We start from the raw sequence: 27,152 nt of genomic DNA on the forward strand, positions 1-27,152 counted from the left end.
TGGAATGTCATACCTTCGTTCATTATTGCTAATTTACCCAAAATTCCTTCTGTTGTTCTAGAACTTTCATTAGAATTTTTATATTGTCTTTATCTCAGTCAAAAATGACATTGGGATTTTTATGTATGTTGTACTGAATTTGTAGATTTCCTTTGGCAGTATGTCCATTTTCACAATACTAATTTTGCAAGTCTGAGAACTTGGAGGTATTTCCACTCCTAATCATTTCTTCAGTTTATTTCTTCAATATTTTATAAGTTTTAGTTGTAGTGGTCCTTCAGCTGTTAATATATATAATATATATATTATATATATAATATATTATATATATAATATATATATATATATATATATATACCAAGTAATCTATCTATCTATATATATATATTGATTACTTGGTATTTTAATTTACTTTTTTCAGAGTATTACAAACAGCATTTCTTTCCCAATTTAATCCTCAACTTCATTTTTTTTCATATATGGGAAAGAATGGATTTTTTCTCTTTCCTTCCTTTACTTTTCCTTTCTTTTGCTGCTCATTTGCTGTAAGTATTCATTGGCTTCAGCACCTGAGAATGAGGGGTTTATCTAGGTACTTCAGAAGTAAGTTTTTATCTGTTTATGAGGATAATTTCCTTACTTCTTTCCCTCTTTGGGTTCCTTTTGTATCATTTCCTTTTATTGCTTAGGTTAGGAATTTCAGCACTTTATTGGAAATTAGTAGAGAAAATGAATATCCTGTCTTTTTCCTGATTTTAGAGGAAATATATATATATATATATATATATATATATATATACATTCAGATATATAAGTATATATACATATAGATATATAGGTATATCTATATGTATATATGTTTGTAAAATGTGTTTGTTAATGGAAGACTTTATGTACTCTTGTTGTAAGGTACTCTCAATTATTGGGATTCAGAGATGCCACAATTTAGAAGGTCGAATTTGGAGTATTTATTAAAAAGCCAGTGACTGCATGGTGGACTCCTGTCTGAAAGACCAGAAGCCCAAAACAGAGCTAGCACATAGTTTCTAAAGACAAGGACGTGTACTTCAGGTGAAGAACAAATCTTAACAATCTAACAAAAGTGTCATACATAAAACAAAACAAGCTAAATGAGGATATTATTCCTAATAATAGTGGTTATACAAAGGCAAAGTGAATATACTTATTCTTAATAAAATGGTTATACATAGGCAAAATAGGTGGGGATAGTTAACTCTAACAAAGTGATAATATATAGGTTAAATGATTATGTGGGGATACTTAATTTTAATAAAGTGATGATTCATAGGGAAAATAAAGGACAATCAGGACCCCAATTACCTAGATGAAGTGGTAGTTTCCTGGAGCCCATGACAGTTATGACAGTCCAAAGAGTGTCCTCTATAACCTCTAGCGTTTGGAAAGTCCCCATCTATAATTAATAGCAAGATGCCAAGATGTCAGTCAAGTTACTTAGATTCATATCCATATTTCACTCACACCAAAAAACCAGTTAACTAAAGAAGAGATTCACCTTAGATGTGAATAATAATAAAACAAAATGGGTTTTATTATTATTTTTTATTTATTTTGGATTTTGTCAGTACTGGTAAGTCCAGGATTGTTTGTTGAATTGGTGTTCCTCTATTAAGTGAATACATGTTGACCCCCATAATTTCTTCTTCATGGAACATTCATTGCATTTTTTATACGAGGTGATAATATTTTAGTCTCTTCTTACTGATTTTGACCTGCAATTGATTTCGTTATAAGTATAGTTACTCCTTAATTCCTGATGAGTTTGTTTGTAAGGTCTTTTTTCATCCATCCTCTCTGAATTTGTTCATATCTTGGATGATGAGGTATGGGTAGTATAGATGAGGAGAAGTGGCAATGAAGGGATGGAAATATATTTCAAAGAAAGGATTGTTAGGATGTGATTCAGATATGATAGCTTCAGTTTAAAAATAAACAAAATAGAGACTAAAGAAGAGAGAAATCAAATATTAAATGGATTAAATGATTGGTGAAGTTAAATGGCCTTATTATAAATCACAATTTGGAAAAACCAGAGTTGAACAATTGAGTCAATAAATAAAACACAGAAATTTTGATGTTTTGGTTCTGGCAATATTGCCCTCTGTGTGTATTATAAACTTCAATTGAAACTTTAGGTGGAGGAAAGGACCTCTGAGATTTTGCTGCTGGCTGGTGCTATGTGTCTATTCTTTGATTCAGCAGGGAGTCCCAAGCCTGTTTGGCAGAAACCAGCTTCATTCTCATTCAAATGATTCCATTTCTTCGATTTATTTGAGCTGTTTTTCTCATAGACACAGATTTCCTAGAGCGCCCTAGTGATAAAGATTCACAGCCCTCTGGTCTTTCCTCTCAGGCAGGTATTCCCAAGCCTGCAGACCTTGGATAGTGTTTTCTCAATCTGCAACTGTACCTTTTTTTCTTTGTTAAATAATATGTGACATAGTGAATCTCTTTTCAACAAGATGTGACTTTTTCTTATCTTTTGGTGTGCTCTATCTACTTCGGGCTTCTGTAGGTTGGCTAAATTCTTTGTTTTATATAATCTGTACTTCAGTGACAGGATTCATTCTATAGTTGGGCTTCAATGAGTGTATTTCCTCTGGTGGAGAGGAAGTGTTGTGGCTCTTTTGAAACTACGTTCTATTGCTAAGATGTACATGTGGATAAAGTTCCACAGGATAAAAATGAAGTTTGGGAAATTTTAAACCTGTTATTTTTGTGCAGGTAAACTGAAGTTTGGAAAAATCTTGGAAGCTGTTATTTTTGTTAACCATTAGATTCAGGTTGTTAGAGACCTGCCCTGTAATGCTGCCTCTCTTGGCAATGATTTCTCCAGGCCACTTTTGCTGAGAGGAGAGTGCAGCAAGTTTGTTTGTCATCCTCCTAGAAGGAAGGGTCTTTTAGGCAGATAGCATATAGTTTGTGTGTTGTCCTTTTGGAATACATTAAAACTACAAAGGACAATTTATATTAAGTTTCTTTTAATGGCAATTTGTAGCTTGATAGGCTCCAATCTCAAGCTTAACAATCAGCTTGAAACTAGAGGGGCCAAATACCAGAATTATTGTATTAGATAGAGGTCTCAGGAAAGGTAATAGTCAAGGCAACCCAAACCAGGTATCTCTCCTGAGACCCATGTTGAGGATCTTACTGTCTAAGTTGATATGTGTTGTGGGGATTATTCTAGATGTTAGTTTGAACAAGATTTGTTCTGACATCCCTTTGACATGCCCTTTGCCTATATCCACATATCTGTAATTGAGAATTTTTAAAAATGAAATCATAGCTGCTAGGAAGTCAGTTTGTTACTGTAGATCTATAAACATTTGGACTAAGAAATTAGCTACAAATTATTGTTGACTAGATCACATGAAAAATGTCTTCTATTTCTTAATCTAGGCTTCATGGTATTTCAAGTTGTTAGCACCGTATATGGAAAGGAATATCTCAGGTTTTTTTTTTTTTTTTTTTTTTTTTTTTTTGTGGAGCCTTATTAATAGCTGGTGACAGAAAGACAAGGAATTCTATGCCTCCATCAGAAAGAATGACATTGCCCCATTTGTTAGGAAATGGAAAGGCTTGGAAAAAATTATATTAAGTGAAGTAAGCCAGGCCCAAAGAAACATAGGTCCCATGGTTTCCCTTATTTGCAATATTTAATATATGTGTGAGTGAAGCAGAAAAGATTAGATAATGTGATGTTAGGTAAATGAACCCTATGATATATATTCAAATTTTCTTTCTTTCATGCGATTGTTTCTAACGCATTTATAAGATTATTGCTTTGTTGCTTTGTATGTCCCTCCCCCAGAGTATAAACCCTGCTTTTACTGTATTTGATGTCGGTATAATTTGTGGAGGGGAAGGGGAAAAACAAATCGTTTAAATATTGATACAGGTAGACCCATTGCAACAAGGAGATTTGCAAGTCGTTATGTAGAAAACAAGCTTTACAACTTTGGTGAGAGGGGTGGGAATGGGGAGGATTGGGGGGGGGATGGGAAGGAATAGGAACGGGAAACCAAGGAGGAGGCTTGATAAGAAATGTACTCATTATCTTTCCCATGTAATTGTAACCCCTCTGTACAGTGTTTTCACAATAAAAATATATTACATACAAAAAAAAAAAAAAAAAAAGAAAGGCAAGGGTACAAATTCCCATCTTGTTGGGGCATCAGCATCAGGTACTATGCTTATAAATATTTTTCTCGACCTTTAGTTAATTTTGAAATTACAAGCACAAGTGATTTCACTTGGAGTATCACTTCTTACCTGAGCAGTTATTTCTTTCAAGTGGCTCTGTGTTGGCCTTTGATAAACTTTGTTCCCTTGATAAACTTTGTCCCATGATAAACTTTGATCTTTCTTGTTGCTGAGAAAGTATCCAGAAAGTGATTTTGTTCAGTGCTGTGATGAGATATCTCAGTTCATGTAATATTCTACATTTCAGTCAGAATACTAACAGGCCAGGAAGGAGGGAATCTGTCAATAAAACTGGCCAAATTGCAGCAACAGTATGATAAATAGAAATGACTCCCAAACAGGGATTACCTTGAACCCATTAAGTTTGAAAAGCTATCACTGCAATAGGGACTCATGGACAAAAGCTTGATTGGTGTGGTATAATTAATTTAAGGGTACCTGCTTGGTGTCCTATCTTTGTCAGCTTTGTATCCTAAAATGGGTTCATATAGAGGAACTAAAATATAAAGACAGCAACAATTAACAATATTTTTGGTTTTGTTTTGTGGGCGCTGTCCCTCAGCTCTTCAACTCAACGCTAGCGCTCTATCACTTGAACCATAGCGCCCCTTCTGGCTTTTTTTTCTTTTTTCTTTTGTGGTGCTGAGGAATCGAACCCAGGGCCTCGAGCATGCAAGGCAAGTGCTCTACCACGGAGCCACCTTCCCAGCCCCATAACAACAGTTTTTACATACTTAGTTGTATGATGATCAATAAAAGATCCTGAGATAGATGTCACTTGATTGAATATTGACTTAGGATACAGTTTTTCAAGTAGTCAAAAGATTGATATCACTCAATAGTACACAAGAAATTACTTTGATAATATTTTCTAAGTCACTTTGGAATATTTGTAAGAACTCATTTGCTTCATAATAATATGACCTAAGTAAGACCCGTGGACAATTATTTGAATTATAGCCAATCTAATCACATGTAATTATTTTGTAAGTTCTATCTATCTATTTACCTATATTTGAAAACATACTCTCCTACCCTTTATTATCTCCTTGAACTTTCTGAGGTTTGTCTTAATTCTTTTAGTAACCTTACTCTTTCGTGATTTTTTTCTTTTTTCTTTTTGTCAGTCATGGTGCCTGAACTCTGGGCCTGGGCACTGTCCCTCAGCTCTTCAGCTCCAGGGTCACACTCTACCACTTGAGCACAGTGCCACTTCCCAGGATTTTTTTCTTATACAAAATCATGAAACCTTTTCCAAAAATTTTCTCCATCATATGTCTTCATCTCCTCTTCACGATCTTTTTCTTTCTTTAGTTTGTATTCTTAAAACTTTATACTTTGTAAAGCTGGTATTTTAAAACTTTTGAACTCAGATGACAGTTTTTTTGTTTTTGTTTTGTTTTATTTTTTGTCGGTCGTGGGGCTTGAACTCTGGGCCTAAGTGCTGTCCCTCAGCTCTTCAGCTCAAAGCGAGCACTATACCACTTGAGCTACAGTGACACTTCCGGTTTTCTGGCGGTTTATTGGTGATAAGAGTTTCAGAAACTTTTGTACTCAGGATGGATTTGAACTGTGATCCTCAGATCTCAGCCTCCTGAGTAGCTAGTATTACAGGCATGAGCCACTGGCTCCTGGATCAGATGACAGTTTTAGAGAAAATAAAATAACCCTATATCTAGAATGAAAAGCAATATTACTGGTATGTTTATTGTAAAAGTTAGAAAACATATTTATCAAAATCCATAAACTATCACTAACCAAATCTCAAAACTTTATTTGATACTTGAACTTAAAATTGTCCCCTATTTTCCCCTTGGTTTGGCCAGACTTATGTTTTGTTGTTGTTGTTTTGAGTTGTTTGGCTTGAATACAGGGGCAGGGTGCTGTCTCTGAGCTCTTTTGCTCAAGGCAGCACTCTACCACTTTGAGCCACAGAACCACTTCTGGTTTTCTGGTGGTTAATTGGAAATAAGAGTTATGGGGACTTTCTAGCCCAGGCTAGCTTCGAACTGTGATCTTCAGATCTCAGTCTCCTGAATAATTAGGATAATAGGTGTGAGCAACCAGTGCCCAGAGTTAGTTTTAAAAGGTCAGTATTTTTATTAGACCTGATTGAGATATGGTGTCCAACCTTTAAATTGATAATGACCTTTATGATAAGGCCATTTCATATTAAAATATAAGTGTGCATAGTAAGTGTGGGTCTAACTGCATTAAGCATGCATAAATGTTGAGCTCCAAATTGGAGCTGTCCATAACAACTAGTCAATTGCTTTCTATAATTCTGGTGGCAAAGAAAGCCTTTTTCACAGTTACTGCCTGATTGACCAGTGTACAAGAATGATACATGTAAATATTAGTTGAGAGTATTATTAGATAGACCTTTTGGTCATCAAAAGATGATTACTATTTTTTTTTTAAATTTAGGCCTGAGCATGGAAGATAAAGGACTATTCTTTAGAGAAAGGGTTCTTTGGAATTAGGGAGAATTAGCTTGTTGAATACCCAAGATATGACTGATTTGCCTGTGCTTTAACTTTTGTCAATCCATGGAACCACAAAGTCTGTCCACAGTTAGAGCAATAGAACATGATTAATTTCTCAGAAAGATGGATACATGGCCTCTGTGGACACTTAACCATGAAGAAAATATCTCTAGGGAAAGATTATAATCATTTTCTGATTTTTTTTAATGACAGAGAGTATGTGGTACACTGAAATAGGATTCTTTTCTTCATTCAGACATTGTTTCCTCGGGTAGAAAGGGAAGTATACTCTGGTTTAGGCCTTGGTCTTTCAGAAGAGAATGAAGGAGGTGGGGGTAACACAATTCAAAAGAACATGTGCACATTACCTGAGTAACTGTAACTCCTCTGTACATCATATTTACAATAACATGTATTCACTTACTTACTTACTTACTTGTTTACTTATTTATTTATTAGTCAGCTTGAACTAGGGTTGGGTGCTGTCCCTGTACTTTTCACATCAAGGCAAGTGCGCTACCCCTGAGTCACAGCACCATTTCCGGTTTTCTAGTGGTTTATTGGATATAAGAGTCTCACGAACTTTTCTGCCCAGGCTGGCATTGAACCTCGAGCCTCAGATCTCAGCCTCCCAAGTAGCTAGGATTACAGGAGTAAGCTACAGGCTTCTGGCTAACAACATTTTAAAAAAGGAGTTTTTGAAGGAGACGGGGATGTTGGTTCCTTATGTGTTCATTAAACCACTGCATTCAAGGTGTCTGAGCTTTTGCCCCAACAATGAAATTAACAGTGTTCTGGTTTAGAAGAAGAAGGAGGAAGGAAGAGGCGGGAGGAGAAGGGAGGAGGAGGAGCGGGAAGAGGAGCGGGAAGAGGAGGGTGAGGAGGACGACATACACAATATTATTTTCAGGCAAGAAAGTCCCACTAGTGGTTTGTTATTTTCCCCCAGGGGATATGTGGCCAACCTTAAGTATAAAAGATTTTTATTTTATGCTCTGGAAATCTTTGTTTCAAGGGGCCCCATAGGTAGCCATCAGGAAACATGGGAGAGCACACATGTTATCCCCTACCATGTCAATTCACAACTTTAAAAAAAAACTTTTACCTAACAGGTTTTTCTCTCCCTCAAAATTGTTTCTTGTGGGTCATAGCTAGAAGTAGTTCACCAAGAAATATCTTCTTAAGGTATACTATGCCTAACCCATTTTTGTATTCCCTTTTCTTTGATTCCTGGCCACTGTGGTATGAATTGCTTTACTATATCATTCTTTTCCATAGATGTTAAATGAAAATTGGAAGCCAATATAATTTGTTTCTTAAGTGGTTTTATGATGCGTTTTGTAACAGTGAATAGAGAAGTAGTTAATGAAGGAAGTTGGTGTCCAAAATATAGTTGTTGTGTTGTTGTAGTGATTCTTGATGATGTAGTTGAGAAGTCTTTGGAATTGTTTTACAGAAAGTATTTTGAATAGTTTTGAGATGTTGGCTAGAGATGCACTAAAATAATGTCCCCAGAGATTAATGGGCAAATCTGTTGGGATTGAAGGAAATCAGCCTACAGACAGAAATATGGACACGGTTCAAATGGAAGAAGGATTGTATTGGAAATTGCTCTAGAAGACTATCTTCAGCTGTATTTTTCTGGTTGTACCTGCCCAAACACTTAGAGGCCACTGTATTCATAGTCTAGGGAAATTTGGATACTACAAAAGTCTGTTAAAGGCTTTGGTGTTAATTTTAACAATGATAAAACAAATGAAATTTTCGTAAATTTGGAAGTGTGTATGAAATACAGTTTGTGATATGAAATGGCCAAGAGATATTGGAAACCAAGGATAGCACATTGCAGTTAATGTAGTTAACTCACAGGCTCATATGTTTCAATCTTTGATACCCAGAAATTTATTCCCCTGAACTAAATGCGTCTAGTAATAATGGAAACAAATTTGTAATTTTTAAATGTTTTTACGAAAAAATTAAAATTTAACATACCATTTATGTATTAATCATCTTGCTCTGGGTTACCCTTATTTTGTAATGTGCAAGCCAGGCAGGCATTATTATCTACGGTTTAATTCCTTGTTGTGCTATATGTTCTTTTATTGCAAAGATCAGTAAAATAAGGATTTTTTTCTGGGAGTTTTAAAGACAATCCTGAAGTCGTTCACATGGAGCATTGTGTGTGGGATGAGGTGAAGGGGAGGATTAGAGTAGGGGCAGAGAAAGTATGAGAAAGAGAGGAGAGAGAAGAGAAGAGAAAAAAAGAAAAATTATCTTCTTAAAACTTACAGAATTGGGGCTGGGAAGGTGGCTCAGTGGTAGAGCGCTTGCCTTACATGCATGAGGCCCTGAGTTCGATTCCTCAGCACCACATAAGCAGGAAAAAAAAGCCAAAAGTGGCACTGTGGCTCACAAGTAGTAGAGCGCTAGCCTTGAGCTGAAGAACTGAGGGGCAGCGCCCAGAACAGAGTTCAGGCACCATGACCAGACCCAAAAAACAAACAAACAAAAAAAAAACTTACAGAATTTAACCCTAAGATATGTATTCAAATGTTTCTTCTTTCATGTGATTGTTTCAAACACATTTATAAGATTATTTCTTTGTTGCTTTGTATGTCCCTCCTCCACAGTATAACCCCTGCTTCCACTGTATTTGATGTCGGTATAATTTGTGGAGGGGAAGGGGAAAAACAAATCATTTAAATAGGGATACAGGTGGACTCCTTGCAACAATGAGATGTACAAGTCGTTATGTCGAAAAATGAACTTTACAATTTTGGTGCAGGTGGGCGGCGGAGCGGGGAGGATTGGGGGCGAGGGGAGGATGGGAAGGGATGGGAAGGGGAAACAAAGGAGGAGGCTACAACGCTTGATAAGAAATGTACTCATTATTTTGCCCATGTAATTGTAACCCCTATGTACAGTATTTTCACAATAAAAAAACTTACAGAATTAAAGCATAATAGATTGCTATTGAGATAAAATTACAGTGTGACCATATTCAGTTATCTGTTCCTGATTCTGGAATTCTTCCTGGATTCTTCTTTTTTCCACTTGAAAAGTATGGGTCTTCTCTTAGTTATTCTAGTGTTTGCAAGTAGCTTTAAGCCTGTGCCTAGTCTTGACTCACTGTTGTCTCTATGAGCTTTTTTGCTCAACACAAGTGCCCTACCACTTCTACTACTTGAAACCACATTGCACTTCCAGATTTTTGATGGTTACAGTCTTTCTACTCTGGGCTGACTGTGAACTATAATCTTCAGATCTAAGATTCTTGGAATGCCAGCTAGGTTTACAAACATGAGCCATCATCACCTTGCTTCATGATGTCTTTCTTTAGAAGCATTCTTCTTATGGAGAAAACTAAACTTTTTCAGAATGTCAAGAATTTTCTTTTATGCCAACATAAGATTTTGAGTTTTTAAAATTTTCACAAGATAGTCTTAACTTTCTTCTTTCTATTTTTATTAAGCACAGTAAAGTATACCCTACTGGAAACTTGTCATTCATACTTCCTAGAATCATTGTAAGGAAAACTTAAGAACAGATAAAATCAGAAGGGTTATAAGTGAAGGTGAAAATGAGATAAGTCAGAGAATGTAGAAATTGTTCAGGGCAACATTTGTGAATTCAGTAATGGCCAAAAGACCATTCCAGTGAGAACCTCACAAAATCCACTAGATTTTGGAATGAAGCATTTATGAATACCCTTCAAGGCTCAGCGTGTGAAAAGAACAGAAAAATTGTATCAGCCCATAAGAGGTTGTGGTAGATAATTAGCACAAGCTGGGCCCTGGTAAATGATGTCTGTCATTCTATGAGGCCTTGAGATGGAGACTGGAGGAACAGAACTCAAAGCAGGCCTGTTCAGAAAAATGCATAAGAATCTATCTCCAATAATCTAAAAACTAAGGAAGAACAAAAAAGGAACTTGACTGGTGGTATAGTTTGTGTTTTTAGTTCTAGCTCAAAAAGCAATAAGAGAATTTGGGAGCTTCAAGTATACCTTGGAAGTGATAAGAGAGAGAGATAGGAGAAGGGAAGAGAGAGAAGATAGAAGATGTAGGAAAGAGTAGAGAGAAGAGAAGACAGAGGTAGAAGAGAGAAGAGATGAGAGAACAGAAGGAAAGAATAATAAGAAAATAATAAGAGGAAGAAAATGGCCTTCACAAAGCACATAAAAATGCAACAATAATTATTATTGGGAAAATAAATTGGGGGTGATATATGTATTACTTTTTTATTTTAATTTAATATGACATTTTTAGTGGAGGAAAAGAATGAATGAAAAATAGGAAAAGGTTGATACAGGCTAATTATTGTAGGCATAAAATGAAACATGGTTGCAACAGGAGAAAAAATAGTGGCGAATGATGAAACAGAAACTGTTCATCAGTGTGCTTTTTCAGGAAGAGTATAAGGAAGTTGAAGTGATTTCTTGATGATTGTTTCAAGTGAAAATACAGAAGAAAATTTGTGTGCTGAAAGAATTGGAATTGTAGGAATATTTAGGAATGTACCTGTTATGGAAACTTAGTTTATGAGCAGAGATTCAGCTAAATAGCAAACTCTGTGGTCCAGACTGATAGCAGTTTAATTTTAGGGTTCCTATGCTCATTGATAAAGCTTCTTAGTCAGAGAAAAGGTACAGATATGGCTGCAGGAGGCTTCCATGAGTTGAGACCAACAACAAAGTTCAGGAGTGAGGGTCAACTGAAGAAGGGTCCAGGAGTGTGGGGATTGGGTGAAGTGAGGTGGAAGTGGCAGGGGCCTTGGTCTATAAGATTATACCCTGTGCTGAAAAACATGTGCAACACTCATCTCTGATTAACCAGCAAAACCTAAAAAGCTGAAATTGGAGGTACTTGCATAGTTCATGAACCACAAGAATCATAACAATAAATATGTTAGTAGAAGTAGAGGCCTGTATTTATTACATTCCAATTTTAATTTAATATAGATGTTGGCGGAGCGAAACATGATTTAAGAACTTAATAAAGACCAGGACCGACCAAAAAAAAAAGAAAAAGAAAAAGAAAAAAGAAAAGAAAAGAGTTCCAGCCAGGCACTGGTGGTTCCTACTACTGGTGGTAGTCCTGGCTACTCAGGAGGCTGAGATCTGAAGATTGCTGTTCAAAGCCAGCCTGGGCAAGGAAAGCGTGTCAGGCTCAAGTGGTAGAGTGTTTGGCTTGAGCTGACAAGCTGAAGGACAACTCCCAGGCTCAGAGTTCAAGCCCCACAAGTGACAAAAAAGGAGGAGGACTTCAGGAGAGCAGAGCTGAACTATGAAGTCCAGGCTGGTAATGAGCTAAATAATAATACTGGCCAAAGACAAGGAATGGATAGCTAAGAACAGGTAGATATTGTAAGGTATATCTACTGCATCTTTATTGAGTTCACATACTATAATTTGCATGAAGTTTGAAAGACATAAGCTTCTTGAATGAGGCTTTCTACTTTCAATAGGAAAAGAAATAAACTTTGTGTCTTTTCACTTCTGGTAAAAAGTGGAGTGTATCAGAGGTCAATCCATTTTGTGAGCCAAATGCCTTTCAAAGAAGTCAGGAAATTAAGCTATTTTTAAATGTGTCTAATCTTATAGAACCATATGGAACTAAAGCTGCACATATGGAAAACTAGATACACAAAACAATGGTTCTTTCCAATGAGAAATATTTTTGTAATTATTTTTTATACATGATTATGTGGATAAGAATGTTAGTTCCTATTGCTTCTGTAACAGACCACCAGAAAGTTACTGGTTCAAAACCACAAAAAAGGCAGCAACGTATCTTCACAAAAAATTATGAGTATAATGCATATTGATCAATGACAACTATTTCATTGTTCTCCCTTATGTTTCCCTACCCATCCATACTCTCAGGTGACATAGTTCAGTCTTTTACTTACTTCACATCGAATATAAGCCTCTATTTGTTTACACTTCTTCCCTGTTCCTCCACAGCCAAATCATTTGACAGCTTCCTGATAAAAGGCTTCTGATAACTTACACTCTTGTATCTATTTATCTAGATTTGCACTCAGTGCTGAATTCCACATTAGGATTCTGCTTTTTCTTTGGCTCAAATTGTAGCTATGGAAATGTTTCTGAGACTGGTGTGAATTTAAAATGAAGATATACTTGTTTTATGATTTTATCATGTGTTTAATGAATAATTTTATGATTGGTTTTGAATGTCAAAAATGTGTTTCAAGCTGAGTGCTAATGAGTTGTGCCTGTAATCCTAGCCTGGGCAATAAAGTCTCCAAGACTTTATCTCATTAACTACCAGATAACCTGAAGTAGAGTTGAAAGGGTCAAACTAGTAAAGCGCTAGACTTAATCAAAAGAGCTTAGGGACAGCAGCCAAGCCCTGAGTTCAAGCTCCAAGATGGACAAAAAGAAAAGAGAGAGAGATGTGAGATGTATTTCAAGTTGGGTGCTGGGGGCTCATGACTCTAATCCTAGCTACATAAAATACTCATGCTGAGATCTGAGGATTGCAGTTAGCAGCCAGCCTAGCCTTAAGCAAAAGAAACTCGGGGGGTGGAACTAGCTGCTAAGTTCAAGCACACACATACACAAACGCGTGTGGCACGCACACAGCACACACATGCACACACACACACACACACACACACACACACACACACACACACACACACACCACAAATTTCATCAAATGAAATTATATGATCTGATCTATACTTAGTTGAAAAAATGTAGTGTAGCTGGAGAGCTAAAATAACAGCATTTTTAGATAAATTTTAATTTAATGGGAGGTATGGTATTAGATTTAGTATTTATTTATTTATTTATTGAAGCAGAGTTTCTCTACATAGCCCAGGCTGGCCTTTTACTCATCTCCTTCCTTTATCAGCCCCCAATTAATGAGATTACCATACCTGGCTAACACTTAAGTTTTAGATTTGTAGTTCTGGTGTTGTAAGGGATATAGTAGTTTTATTTTAAAAACAAAATATATTTAGGTGCCAGTCAAATTTAATTGATAGGTATTATGCTTGCAAGGAATTATTTTTTGGTTACTGTTAACCAAACTATTGATGTAGATAGGTGGTCAGCAGAAGATTTAAACTACTCTCTGTCATTCTCTCTGTCTCTCTTCTCTTTGTCTCTCTCTCTCATCTCACTCATATTTCATGATAGTTGTTTACTTTACAAAATCTAGACAAAATTTCTCTTCTCCTATCCATGATGGAAAAATTTTAAAAACACTAAAAATTATTGTTCATTTTTAAAACTTTTTTCAATCATGAGACATTAAGCCCCAGTGTTGGGCTTAAACTCAAGGCTTGGGCATTGTCCTTGACCTTCTTTAGCTCAAGGCTAGTGCTCTACCACATAAGCCACAGCTCCATTTCCAGCTCTTGGGGGTTTAGTTTATTGGAGATAAGAGTCTCATGAACTTTCCTGCCCAGGCTTCCTTGCAACTGAAATTCTCAGATCTTAGCCTCCTGAGTAGGTGGGTCATAAGCATAAGCTACAAGTGCATGGAAGCATTTTTAAATAATCTTTAAGTAGTGTACAAAGGAGCTGCTATTCAACAAAGATGTTGAATACAATGCATCTTGATCAGTATTACCCCTGTCATCATTCTCCCCATCCTTCCCAATGCCATCCCTTCTGTTTTCTTAATTTTGTATATGCTTTGAATTTTATGACTGAATTCTCCCCCTTGATGGAAATTTTACAGTAGAATTGGATTTGGTATATTAAGAATTGAGAAATTTTAATAAAGAATATATGATGAAAAACTCACTATACTCTTTCTTAGAAACAATTATGGTACCAAAAATGTAAAAAGTTACAACTTTCTAAATCTTCAGTTTTGTTAGTAGACTTTGCTCTTTTCCCAGCCTTTAAACAGTTGAAGGAAAGAAACTTCTATTTAGTATTTAAAACTGCATGACTTTTATATCCCAGCTGTAGAAAGGTGGCTCCTTAGCATTTCTTGAATATTTTTTTAACATGGTCAATGAAGATACATCGATTACACTTTCTCTGGAATGTGACTACTATTTCTTCTTTTAGCCTTACTTACAAAACCTGTAAGATTGAGTTATTTTTACTTTCATGATGGACAGGAAATTTTGAGAAAATACCTGTTGGGGTTTTCTTAGACATGCTTCATCCATTAGTCATGTTTGAAGCAGGGTGACAAGCCTTCATCCTACAAATTAAAGATGTGGAGAGAGGAGGTAGCAGTGGGATCATGATCTGATTGAAGAACCTTACTGACAGCCTCTTTCTTTCTTGTGATACTGAGAAGTGAGCTATTGGCTGCTCAGGACCCTTTCAAAAGTGGAGTTTGTTCTTCATTTTATTCTTTTGTAAAAAAAAAAAAAAGGTAGTTTCTCATCAGGAAGAGGTTAGAAGTTTAATAAAAGCCAAATATTTACTGTGTGCCAAAAAATATTGTGCCATTATGCCAGCTAGCATACTGGATGGAGATGTCAGAAAACATAACTAAGTACAGACCTGCAATCCCAGATTCGTATGAGTTGGAAATAGAAGAATTGTGATTTGGGGCTATTCTGGCCATAAAAATTTAGTGAGATTCTTTCTCATTAACAAGCCAAATATGGTACACAATATGGTACACCAAGAACAAGCCAAATATTGTACACATCTTAACCCAGCCATTCAGGATTGCAATTTCATGTCACCTGGGTGAAGGCATGGGACCTTATCTGAAAGTTTAAAGAAAAAAGCACTGAGTTCTGGCTCAAGTGTTAGACTGCCTGCCTGGCAGGCACAAGTCTTTGAATTAAAACATAACCAATACAAGAGAGTGAGCCATACAAAAAAACAAACCAAGTTTGATTTAAAGTAATAAGATGGCATAGTAAGTCTCCAAAGCATTTTAGCAAAGCCCATATGATCAATGAATAATTACAATTACTCTAAAACCTCCCCATTACACAGTCTCTCTTAATCTACAATATCCAAGAGCCAAACAAGTAAAATTGCCCATAGGAAACATTCTTTGTCCCAAAAGCAGACAAAACATTTTCTAGCATTTTGAAGAGTGACTATATAATCACATATTAAGTATATACAATAGGCCAGATTTCATTTTCTGGGTTAGAAAATAAAACATATCTATGCCAAAAGACTGTAGAAATAAACAATGCATACCTTGAGTTAATGTGAATACTTTGTATACATTACATTTTTAATATTCTTTAAATTAATGATGGGCAGTGTAATTGGGAAAGTAAATTGGGACATAGTTTTCATGTTTTTATCACTTTAAAAATGGTAAATACTCTCAAATTTAATTCAGATTTCTTTAGTTTGCATTGGTGTTTGCTTAATTTGTGTAATCAAGGTCTTAAACAAGTGATTGTGAAAAGGAAAGCAATTTATAATCTATATATGAACATTTCTCTCAGTATAGTGATGAAGTTCTTTTAAGGAAGAATTGGCTGTCTCTACATTTGTTTACATATGTGCTATTTCTGTCAGAAAAGAAGTTTAAAGGACTGGGAGAGGGTAATCCACTAACAAGATAGAAACTGTATAGATTTCTTGGTATAAGTCAATACCTAGATTAATCTAAATCTTGCATTTGTTTGGTAACACTTGAAAATCTTTTTGTTTTTTGAAAGTTGGCTTTAATATTTAGCTTGAATTGGTGTTGAATTCACAATCCTCCTGACAAGATGTGGTTTCATTAAAATTTTGATCAAGAGAGTAAAAATGTAATTCAAAGGTAGATATATATAATATATATATATATAGATAGATAGATAGATAGATTATATATATATAGATATATATAATCATATATAAAAGCATATATGTATGCCATACATAAGCAACTAGTTTCATTATAGAAGTATGCAAGTTCTGAAGATTCAGAGCAGTAAGAACTCACAGGGCTGGTGGGAAAGTAAATGGTATAGGCACTTGGAAAAACATTTGGAATTGTATTAATATAGGCATATCCTATGATTCAGGTAATTTATTTTCAGGTTTATACCTGACAGAAATGTGTATGCTTCTGTACCAAGAGAAATACACAAGAATATCTCTCCAAAGCAAAGATAATGCACAAAATGCTTGTCAATAATAGGCCCGTACAATAGAATATGGTACAGTAATGTGCACAAGTGAACTACAACCAAATGGATGAGGTCTGATAAACATGTTGCATGGAATAAGCCAGATAAGCAAAAACATCCTATGTGTTTCCATTTATGTAATTTTTAATGAGACAAAACTAAAATACACTGCTTTAAAGTGTGTGCTTAAGACATTGGGTGCTGGTGGCTTGAGACTGTAATTCCAGCTACTCAGGAAGCTGAGATTTTAGGATTGATGTTCAAAGCTATCCTGTGTAAGAAAGTCGATGAGACTCTTACCTCAATTAACAACCAAAATTTCAGAAGTAATCTGTGGCTCAAGTGACAGAACACCAGCCTTGTATGATAAGAGGTAAGGAATAGTGCTTAGGGCCCGTGTTAAAGTCCCAGTATTGGCAAAAAATGCAAATATGTATGTATAAGTGACAAAAGTAGAAAAGAAAATGAGAAAATGTTGTCATAATAGTTAGGTGAATAATCATTTTTGTCAAGGGGCATAGCCTACATTTTTAAAAATTAGGCATGACATGTTTTTTACTTATAAGAAATGTTTTACTTTGTAGTGACTACATGGGAAATTTTCTTTATAATATATGCTTGAGCTAAACTTTTTCATTGTGTGTATGTTCCTATATGTGAGCTATAGGTTATATTTACAGAGAAGATAGTGGGACAAAACCATATGGTGACCTAGGACAAGACACTTGTCCTCAACATTTAACTTGGTATATAGCTTAAATAAGTAAACTGTTAAGTGTAGCTAACTACAGTTAATAAATAAGTGTTCAAATGTTAAGTTAAATAAACTGCTCATAGCTTAAATAATACATTCACAGGGCTGTAGTGATCAAATATTTTGAAGGCCTACTTAACTGTAGAAACTTTTCAGTTCCTTGGAGAGTTCATATTTGTATAAGACATTCATTGTTATCAGAAGGCTTTGACTTAAAACTCTGCCTTGAGGGAAGCGCTTTTGAAAGCCAAACATTTTGTAAAGGAACCATGCTTTATAAGTATGCATCACAGAAATAGGACAGTTGTTTATGCCTAGTAAAAATAAAAGAAATTCAGAGCCCTGTCCAAGCCAACTCCTCTGGACTGGACCAGGCAGCCTCACAGAGCTCTGTCCAAGCCAGTGCCAACAGTACTAGACTGCACCAGCCTCACAGAGCCCTGTCCAAGCCAGTGCCACTTGGACCGTCCTGGGCCAGGATCACCCAGCCCTGTCCAAACCAGTATCACCTGGACCTTACCGGGCCAGACTCACTGAGCTCTGTCCAAGCCATCATTGCCTGGACCGGTACGGGCCAGGCTCACAGAGCCCTGTCCAAGCCAGGGTCACCTGGACCAGCCCCGGGACAGCTTCTTGAGCCCTGTCCAAGCCAGCGCCACCTGGACCGATGTGGGCCAGCCTCAAAAAGCCCTGTCCAAGCCAGCTCCTCCTAGACTGGCCCAGGCCAAACTCACAGAGTCTTGTCCAAGCCAGCTGCTCTTGGAACCAAACGGGCCAGCCTCATAGAGCTCTGTCCAAGCCAGCGCCACCTGGTCCAGCCTGCACCAGACTCAAGGAGCCCGGTCCAAGCCAGCAACACCTGGAGTGGCTCAGGCCAGGCTCACAGAGCCCTGTCCAATCCAGCTCCTCCATGACTGGCCTGTGCCAGACCGGGCCAGGCTCACAGATCCCTATCAAAGCCAGCTCCTCCTAGCCTGGCCCCGTCCAGGCTCACAGAGCCTTGTCCAAGACAGCTCCTCCTGGACCAGACCAGACCAGCCTCACAGAGCCTTGTCCAAGCCAGCACCACGTGCACTGGCCTGTGCCAGGCTCACAGAGCCTTGTCCAAGCCAGCTCCTCAATGACTGGACTGGTCCAGCCTCACAGAGCCTTGTCCAAGGCAGCTCCTCCCAGACTGGCCCTGTAAAGCCTCACAGAGCTTTGTCCAAGCCAGCACAGCCTGAACCGGTCCGGGGCCGGCTCACAAAGTCCTGTCCAAGCCAGCACTGCCTGGACTGGACCAGGCCAGACTCACAGAGTCCTGTCCAAGCCAGCACCACCTGGAATGGACCGAGCCAGCCTCACAGAGCCCTGTCCAAGCAAGTGCCAACTGGACCAGACTGCACCAGCCTCAAAGAGCCCTGTCCAAGCCAGCGCTACATGGACTGGCCTGTGCCAGGTTCACAGATCCCTGTCCAAGCCAGCGCTGCCTGGACTGACCAGAGCCAGGCTCACAGAGCCCTGTCCAAGCCAGGGCCGCCTGGACCAGCCTCAGGACAGCCTTTCGAACCCTGTCCAAGACTGCACCACCTGGACTGGTGGGGGCCAGCCTCAATGAGCCCTGTCCAAGCCAGCTCCTCCTAGACTGCATTGGGCCAGCCTCACAGAGTCTTGTCCAAGCCAGCTGCTCTTATACCCGAAGGGGCCAGCTTCCCAGAGCCTGTACAAGCCAGTGCCACCTGGACGAGGCTGCACCACACTCACAGAGCCCTGTCCAAGCCAACGCCTCCTAAACTGACACAGGACAGGCTCACAGAGCCCTGTCCAAGCTAGCTCCTATTCAACTAGCCTGTACAGGATCACAGAGCCCTGTCCAAGCCAGCACTGCCTGGACTGGACTGGGCCTACCTCACAGAGCCCTGTCCAAGCCATCTCCTCCTGGACCGGACCAGGCCAGCCTCACAGAGCACTGTCCAAGCCAGGGTCAACAGGACCATACTGGGCCAGACTCACTGAGCCCTGTCCAAGCCAGCACTGCATGGACCAATGCGGGCCAGGCTCACAGAGCCCTGTCCAAGCCAGCTCCAACTGAAGCAGCCCAGGCCAGGCTCATAGAGTCCTGCCCAATCCAGCACTGCCTGGACAGGCCCAATCAGCCTCACAGATCCCTGTCCAAGCCAGATTCTCCTAGACTGGAATGGACCAACCTCACAGAGACTTGTTTAAGCCAGCTGCTCCTAGACCTGACCGGGACATCCTAACAGGGCCCTGTCCACGGCAGCCCCAACTGGACTGGCCAGGGCCAGCTTCACAGAGCCCTGTCCAAGCCAGCTCTGCCTGAAGTGGCCAAGGACAGGCTCACAAAGCCCTGTCCAAGCCAGCTCCTACTGGACCGGCCTGCACCAGCCTCACAGAGCCAGCGCTAACTGGACCGACGCAGGCCAGGCTCACAGAGCCCTGTCCATGTCAGTACTGCCTGGACTGGCGCGGGACAGTCAATGTCCTGTCCAAGCCAGCCACACCTGCACCAGCCTGGGCCAGCCTCACAGAGCCCTGTCCAAGCCAGCTCCTCCTAGACTGGCCGGGGCCAACCTCACAGAGTCTTGTCCAAGCCAGCTGCTCCTTGACCGGCCTGAGACAGGCTCACAGAGCCCTGTCAAAGCCAGGGTCAACTAGACTAGACTGCACCAGCCTCACAGAGCCCTGTCCAAGCCCGCACTGCCTGGACCAGACTGGGGACAGCCTTTCAATCCCTGTCTCAGCCAGAGCCTCCTGGACAGATGGGGGCCAGCCTCAAAGATCCCTGTCCAAGCCAGCTCCTCCTAGACTGGGCTGGGCCAGCCTCACAGAGCCCTGTCCACGCCAGCTCTTCCTGGACCAGCCCGTGGCCAGATGCAAAAGCCCTGTCCAAGCCAGCACCACTTGGACCAGCACAGGCCAGGTACACAGAATCCTGTCCAAGACAGCAGCACCTGGGCTGGCGTGGGCCAAGCTAACAGAGTACTGTCCAAGCCAGTGCCACATGGATTGGCCCGGGCCACCATCACAGAGCCCTGTGCAAGCCAGCTCCTGCTAGACTGGAACGGACCAACCTCACAGAGACTTGTCTAAGCCAGCTCCTCCTGGACCAGACCGGACCAGTCTAACAGGGCCCTGTCTAAGGCAGCCCCATATGGACTGGCCTGGACCAGGCTCACAGAGTCTTGTACAAGCCAGGGCCACCTGGACCAGCCTGGGCCAGCTAAGAGAGCCCTGTCCAAGGCAGCTCCTCCTAGACCAGACCTGGCCAGCCTCACAGAGCCTGAGCCAAACCAGCGCCACCAGGACTAGCCTGCACTAGCCTCGCAGAACCATGTCCAAGACAGCGCTGCCTGGACCGGCCCCAGCCAGGTTCACAGAGCCCTGTCCGTGCCAGGGCTGCCTGGACAGGACTGGGCCAGCCTCATGAGCCCTGTCCAAGCCAGTGGCACCTGGACCGGTGTGGGCCAGACTCACAGAACCCTGTCCAAGCCAGCACCCCCTGGTCTGGCTTGAGCCAGGCTAACAGAGCCCTGTCCAAGCCAGCTCCTCTTCGACTGGCCTGTGCCAGGCTCACAGGGCCCTGTCCAAGAAAGCGCCACCTGGACCAGACCAGGCCAACCTCACAGAGCCCTGTCCAAGCAAGCTCCTCCTTGAACAGCCCGGGGTCAGCTTCACAAGCCCTGTCCAATCCAGTGGCACTTGGACCGGCACAGGCCAGGTTCACAGATTCTTATCCAAGACAGCACCGCCTGTTCCAGTCCGGGCCAGGCTATGAGTCCTGTCCAAGGCAGCACCACCTGAACAACTTGATCCATAGCTCCATTTCCATGCTTCTGGTGATTAATTGGCGATAAGAATCTTACAGGCTCCCCTTCTATTAATGATTTTAAATCATATTACTATCTCAGCAATCTAAATCGCTTGTATTACAGGAGTAATTTACTGGAAACCAACCAAGAATAAATTTTAAGGGTGAATTTTGCGTCATTAGAGTTAGATCCAACACATGCTCTAGTTCCAATGGCCCACTCTATCGTATCTTCAAATAAAGACAGGTCATGACCACGTAGTGCATACAGAGAAAATTTTCCTACTTTCACCTCAAGTTGAAGACCTGGAAAAATCCAAATGTTCACAATGTCATACTCTGCCTCTAACTTACTTTTCTCATGCAAAAATTTCTTGATCTCCCACAGGATTGTAAAATTGGATATTCAGCAGAAAGGGTGTAGCTAAAAGAGTTATACCATCTTACATTGAAGTACATCCTAGAGAAAATCTGATTGTGTTTAATTTCAGATTCATAATTTGAAAATAGCAGAGATCTCTAATGAATTGTCATGTAAGAAATTCTAGGGAGGGCTGGAAATGTGGCTCAGTGGTGAAGTACTTGCCTTGCATGCCTGAGGCCCTGGGTTCGATTCCTCAACACCACATATGCAAAAAGAAAAAAGCCGGAAGTAGCTCTGTGGCTCAAGTGGTAGAGTGTTAGCCTTGAACTGAAGAGCTGAGGGACAGCGCCAAGGCCCAGAGTTCAGGGTCCACAACCGGAAAGAAAGAAAGAAAGAAAGAAAGAAAGAAAGAAAGAAAGAAAGAAAGAAAGAAAGAAAGAAAGAAAGAAAGAAAGAAAGAAAGAAAGAAAGAAAGAAAGAAAGAAAGAAAGAAAGGAAAGAAAGAAAGAAAGAAAGAAAGGAAGGAAGGAAGGAAGGAAGGAAGGAAGAAAGAAAGAAAGAAAGAAAGAAAGAAAGAAAGAAAGAAAGAAAGAAAGAAAGAAAGAAAGAAGGAAAGAAAGAAAGAAAGAAATTCTAGGGAGTCCTTATCTTGGTGTACATTTCACCTAACATCAACTTGTCTGACCATTTCTGCTTGACTCAGACATATACTAGTTATTGAAAATAAGGGAAATCATGGGACCTATGTTTCTATGGGCCTGGCTTACTTCACTTAATATAATTTTTTCCAAGTCTTTCCATTTCCTAACAAATGGGGCAATGTCATTTCTTCGGATGGAGGCATAGAATTCCATCGTGTATATATACCACATTTTCTTGATCCATTTATCTACTGAGGGGCATCTGGGTTGTTTTTACTTTCTTGCTATTGTTTCTAACATATTTATAATGTGATTTCTTTTTTGGGGGAGTCTGGTCTTGGGGCCTGAACTCTGGGCCTGGGCGGTGTCCCTCAGCTCTTTAGCTCAAGGCTAGCACTCTACAACTTGAGCCTCAAAGACACTTCCGGCTTTATTCTTTTTGCTTATGTGGTGCTGAGGAATCAAACCCAGGGCCTCATGCATGCAAGGCAAGCACTCTATCACTGAGCAACTTTCCAAGCTCCCCTTATGAGATAATTTCTTTGTTGCTTTGTATGTCCCTCCCCCACGGTATAACCCCTGTTTTCACTGTATTTGATGTTGGTATAATTTTTGGAGAGGAAGAGAAAAAACAAATTGTCTAAATAGGGATACAGGTGGACCCATTGTAACAATGAAATGTACAAAATGTTATGTAGAAAAAAGAACTTTAAAACTTTGGTGGGGTGGTAAGATGATCAGGAGGAATGGTAAGGGGAAAAAGGAGGAGGCAACAATGCTTGAAAAGAAATGTACTCTTTTCCTTTCTCATGTAATTGTTAACTTCTCTGTATGGTATTTTCACAATAAAAAACTTATTAATAAAATAAAAAATTCTTGGGAGAATAATCAAAATAATCTTTTGAATTCCTGGTCACTCAGCCAAGAAGTAAAAAGATTCTCTTCAAGAAAAGCCAATTCCATGTAAAGAATCATGACTGAGACCATTCACAGCTGTACTTTTCCACAATAACTAATTTATGTATGTCTACAGTGTGAGATTTGTAAAATTTTAATACATATAATAGAACGAATCTAGATCACTTTTGAAAAATATGGATCATTAGTTTTAGCAGGTTGTCTTTGGTTTTTACTTATGAAACTCATAAGGAAAGGGTGAGTTACTACTTTTCAAAACATTAGCTATGGGCATGTTGAGCTTATTTGTAGCTAAAAGGAATTATGGAAAGGTTGAATACATTTTGTCTTTGTTAAAGTTCTGTTTTTACTTGAGCACATGAACCCATGTCTAGAGTATCTCAGAGAAATTTAAATAAGTATAATTTGTTAGGTTTTGGAAAAATACCCTAAGTTTTTTTTAATTTTATACACTAAGAAACCTCTCTAGGAAGTGACTTTCCTGTCAGTTTGTATTATCCATAACAGAAGGCCTTACATTTACAGGGAAAGGAATGCTCCCTTTTATGTTTCCCATTGTTTGTACTCTGTTTGATAAAGAATCATATCCTGTAGAGCCTGGATCACAGCATGAACAGCATTGTATATATTGTAACTGTGTCCACACATAGTTGTGTCAAAGGAGTTATCAGGAGGACATTTCTCAAACATTAGAAATTCAGGCTTAGAATCTGCACAATCAGAACAGAAACCATATCCCAGAAAGGAAAAAAAAATTCTGGGTATCTGGAAGGAATAACTGCCTTAAGAAAATCTCTGAATCCAGAAATATCTGGGTGATGGTGCAAAAAAAAATGAGGTCCATGCAATGAACCTAGCATGAAACACTTCCTTCTCATTGTTAAATCCCAATGTGAGTTCATAATGCAAACTTTGCATTGTATTAAAAATTGTTCAAAACACACCATTAAATATTGCAGGAATTCATTATTTCCATATATGATGAGGATATTTGATGAAGATGTGTTAATGTAGTTACAACATTCTATGAATTTGAAAATATATAAAATGTCAGAGTTTGGGAATTCTATCTATCTCAAAGGTTATAAAAATTCATTTCTTAGTCAACTCTTCTTTCAATTCAGGAAGAATCCACAAACCATTCTCATCTTGTACAATAGTCGCACCCAGCTGAAGTGACGCAATAATGAGACCGGCGCAGTGGCTATTGGTGTCTCCTTTTAAGCAATATGATAGAGAACAGGAAACATATTATTGTTGTTCAGGGCATGATAAAAAGTTCCAAAATAAGCTAAAGGGAATGAATTTTGGATGGCTACAAAAATGAGAAAATTTCCATCCATCATAATCACAATCATAATGTATATTATATAACTATTTGAAGTATGTGGAACATAGGTTTTTCTTGTAAGTTTCAAAAATGTAAAAATTAAGATGTTTTGTTGTATTTGGTTTGAGTTTCTTTATTTCTTTTGTTTTCTTTTGTTTTTGTGCCTGTCCTGGCACTTCAAATCAAGATCTGAGTGCTTTTCAAGAACCTCTTTGGGCTGAAGGTTAGCCCTGTACAACTTGAGCCACAGCACTATTTCCAGCCTTTTCTGAGTAGTTTGCTAGAGATAAGAGTCTCATGAACTTTTCTGCCATGGCTGCCTTAAACCACAATCCTCAGTTCTCAGCCTCTTGAGTAACTAGGATTACTGGCACCTGGAATAATTTTTTAAACAGTTGTACAATGTATCAATTGGTTTGTACAATGCCTCTCAGAATTTGTCGCAGTTTCCATCAACTCTTCTAATCTATAAAACGGCACCCATCCCCTTACTTTCCTAGTTTCATTTCCACATATGCACATTGAATCTTACGTTGTATTTTCCTAGACATTTACTCCCTATTCCTTTACCTCTTTCCACATCTCCTTTAACACCCTGCTGAGACAAGATATGCTTCATCTTTGTACTGTTCACATTTGATTGTGTTAGTTGTTCAAAGAGGTTACACCATAAAATTTTACCACCATATGAACTACACTTTAGGAAGATGGATATGTGTTTAATTTTTCATATTTCATGTTCATATCTTAGAGCTAATATTATATATGAAAGGACACGCACTCCATTTCTCTTTCTGAGAGTGACTTACTTCATTCAACATACCTTGCACATGAGCATGAATGTTTATTTGTGTGGGTATCTGTGTGTGTGTGTGTGTGTGTGTGTGTGTGTGTGTGTGTGTGTGTGTGTGTGTGTTAGTTCAGGTTTCAAACTCAGAGCCTCATTCAATTTTTTTGCCTTTTCCCTCAAGGTTAGCAATTTACCACTTCAACTATTGATTATTCCTGCATTTTGCTGGTTAATTATAGATAATTCTCCTGAGTAGCTAGTATTAATAGGTATGAACCATCCAGTTCATCATATTATCAAAAACTCTAAAGTCATTTACAACTTCCCAATTTTTAAAGGAAATTATTGATAAGGCATAAAACTCCAAATAATCTGCTGTACTGTGCTGTAACTTTTCCATTTTGTTTTCCAAGCCAATTAGATTATAGATATCTCATTATCTTTGAATGCATATTCTTTGATATTATAGACTTTGAAATGTTTGTAAATAAACCCTTTTCCTTTCTTTTCTTTATTTTGCTGTCATTTATGCAGCATTTATTATTTATACCTGGAAGAAACATTACATACTTGTGTTTTTTGTTTTCCATTTCATAACAAGATAATGAAGAGTTGGTCTAAAGAATTTCTTTTTTTGGGGGGCGGTGGGGGTCCGGTCATGGAGCCTGAACTCTGGGCCTGGGCGCTGTCCCTCAACTTTTCAGCTCAAGGCTAGCACTCTAGCATTAGAGCCACAGCGCCACTTCAGGCTTTTTTCTTTTTGCTTATGTGGTCCTGAGGAATCGAAACCAGGGCCTCAGGCATGCAAGGCAAACGCTATAACACTGAGCCATCTTCACAGCCCGGTCTAAAGAATTTCTAAGTCAAACACAGCTAACTTAGATCTAAATGCCTTTGAAACATAAAGAAAACTTTATGAGCATAGGGAGTTTTAAGCTCATGATTTGGTTGTGATAGCAATTTAACTCACTTCAGAGAAAACAAAAGTAAGCATTGAGTCATGAAACATCAATCAATTATTTTTAGCATGCTTCTTAATTTTTCTGCCCTCTGTTTTCTTGTCTTCTGTTCCTGAGTCTTGAATAGGTAACCATTTGAGAGGATGTCGTCAATAGATGGGCCATGGAGGAATTGTCACCAAACACAAAAAAGCAAATCTAGCTGTAATTATAGACTGCCCACCTGAACCGTTTGGTCATGTACACCTAGATAAATCCAACTATTGCTGAAAAATGAATAATTCTGATCAGCTGCTAGCTTCTTCCTTTTGTAATCATCATTGTAGCCCTGCTCCAGCCCGCAAGGGCTGTGGAGGTGGTCAAGCTCAGGTATCACTCACTCGTGAATGGTTCACTGGCAAGGAAACTGGCCAGGAGTTGAGGCTCTGGTCCAATAAATTGTTTTAAGCCACGCTTTTGAGGCTTAATGGCTGTGATGTGTGCTGCCTCTCCATAGCAGTGCTGTTTTCTCAGCCTCCTTTCATTCTTTTCTAACACTTGAAAGGGCACCAAGTTAGACATTTTAAAATATCACTTCACTCATCCCACTTACACCTATGGAAACCTGTAGAGGTCCAGTAGTATCCCAGTCTGGGCAACTTTTAATCCCGATAGTCATGTAAATAATGCTACAGTCTTACATTCTTCCATACAAGAGTAATTAGAGATCTTGTACTTCCTAACAAGGCAAATGAAGGGAATCTTTAAATGCTGTGCAGCTTCCATATCGAA

General features: G+C 39.1%; 1 pseudogene; it reads right to left on the minus strand.

Moving 5' to 3' along the window:
- The window catches only part of LOC138835370 (GATA zinc finger domain-containing protein 1-like), a 37,306-nt pseudogene extending 10,364 nt beyond the window's left edge, over positions 1–26,942 (minus strand).
- Between the last annotated feature and the right edge of the window lie 210 nt (positions 26,943–27,152).

Source organism: Dipodomys merriami, unplaced genomic scaffold (assembly GCF_024711535.1).
Source record: "Dipodomys merriami isolate MVZ:Mamm:240054 unplaced genomic scaffold, mDipMer1.0.p SCAF_234, whole genome shotgun sequence".
NCBI lineage: Eukaryota > Metazoa > Chordata > Mammalia > Rodentia > Heteromyidae > Dipodomys > Dipodomys merriami.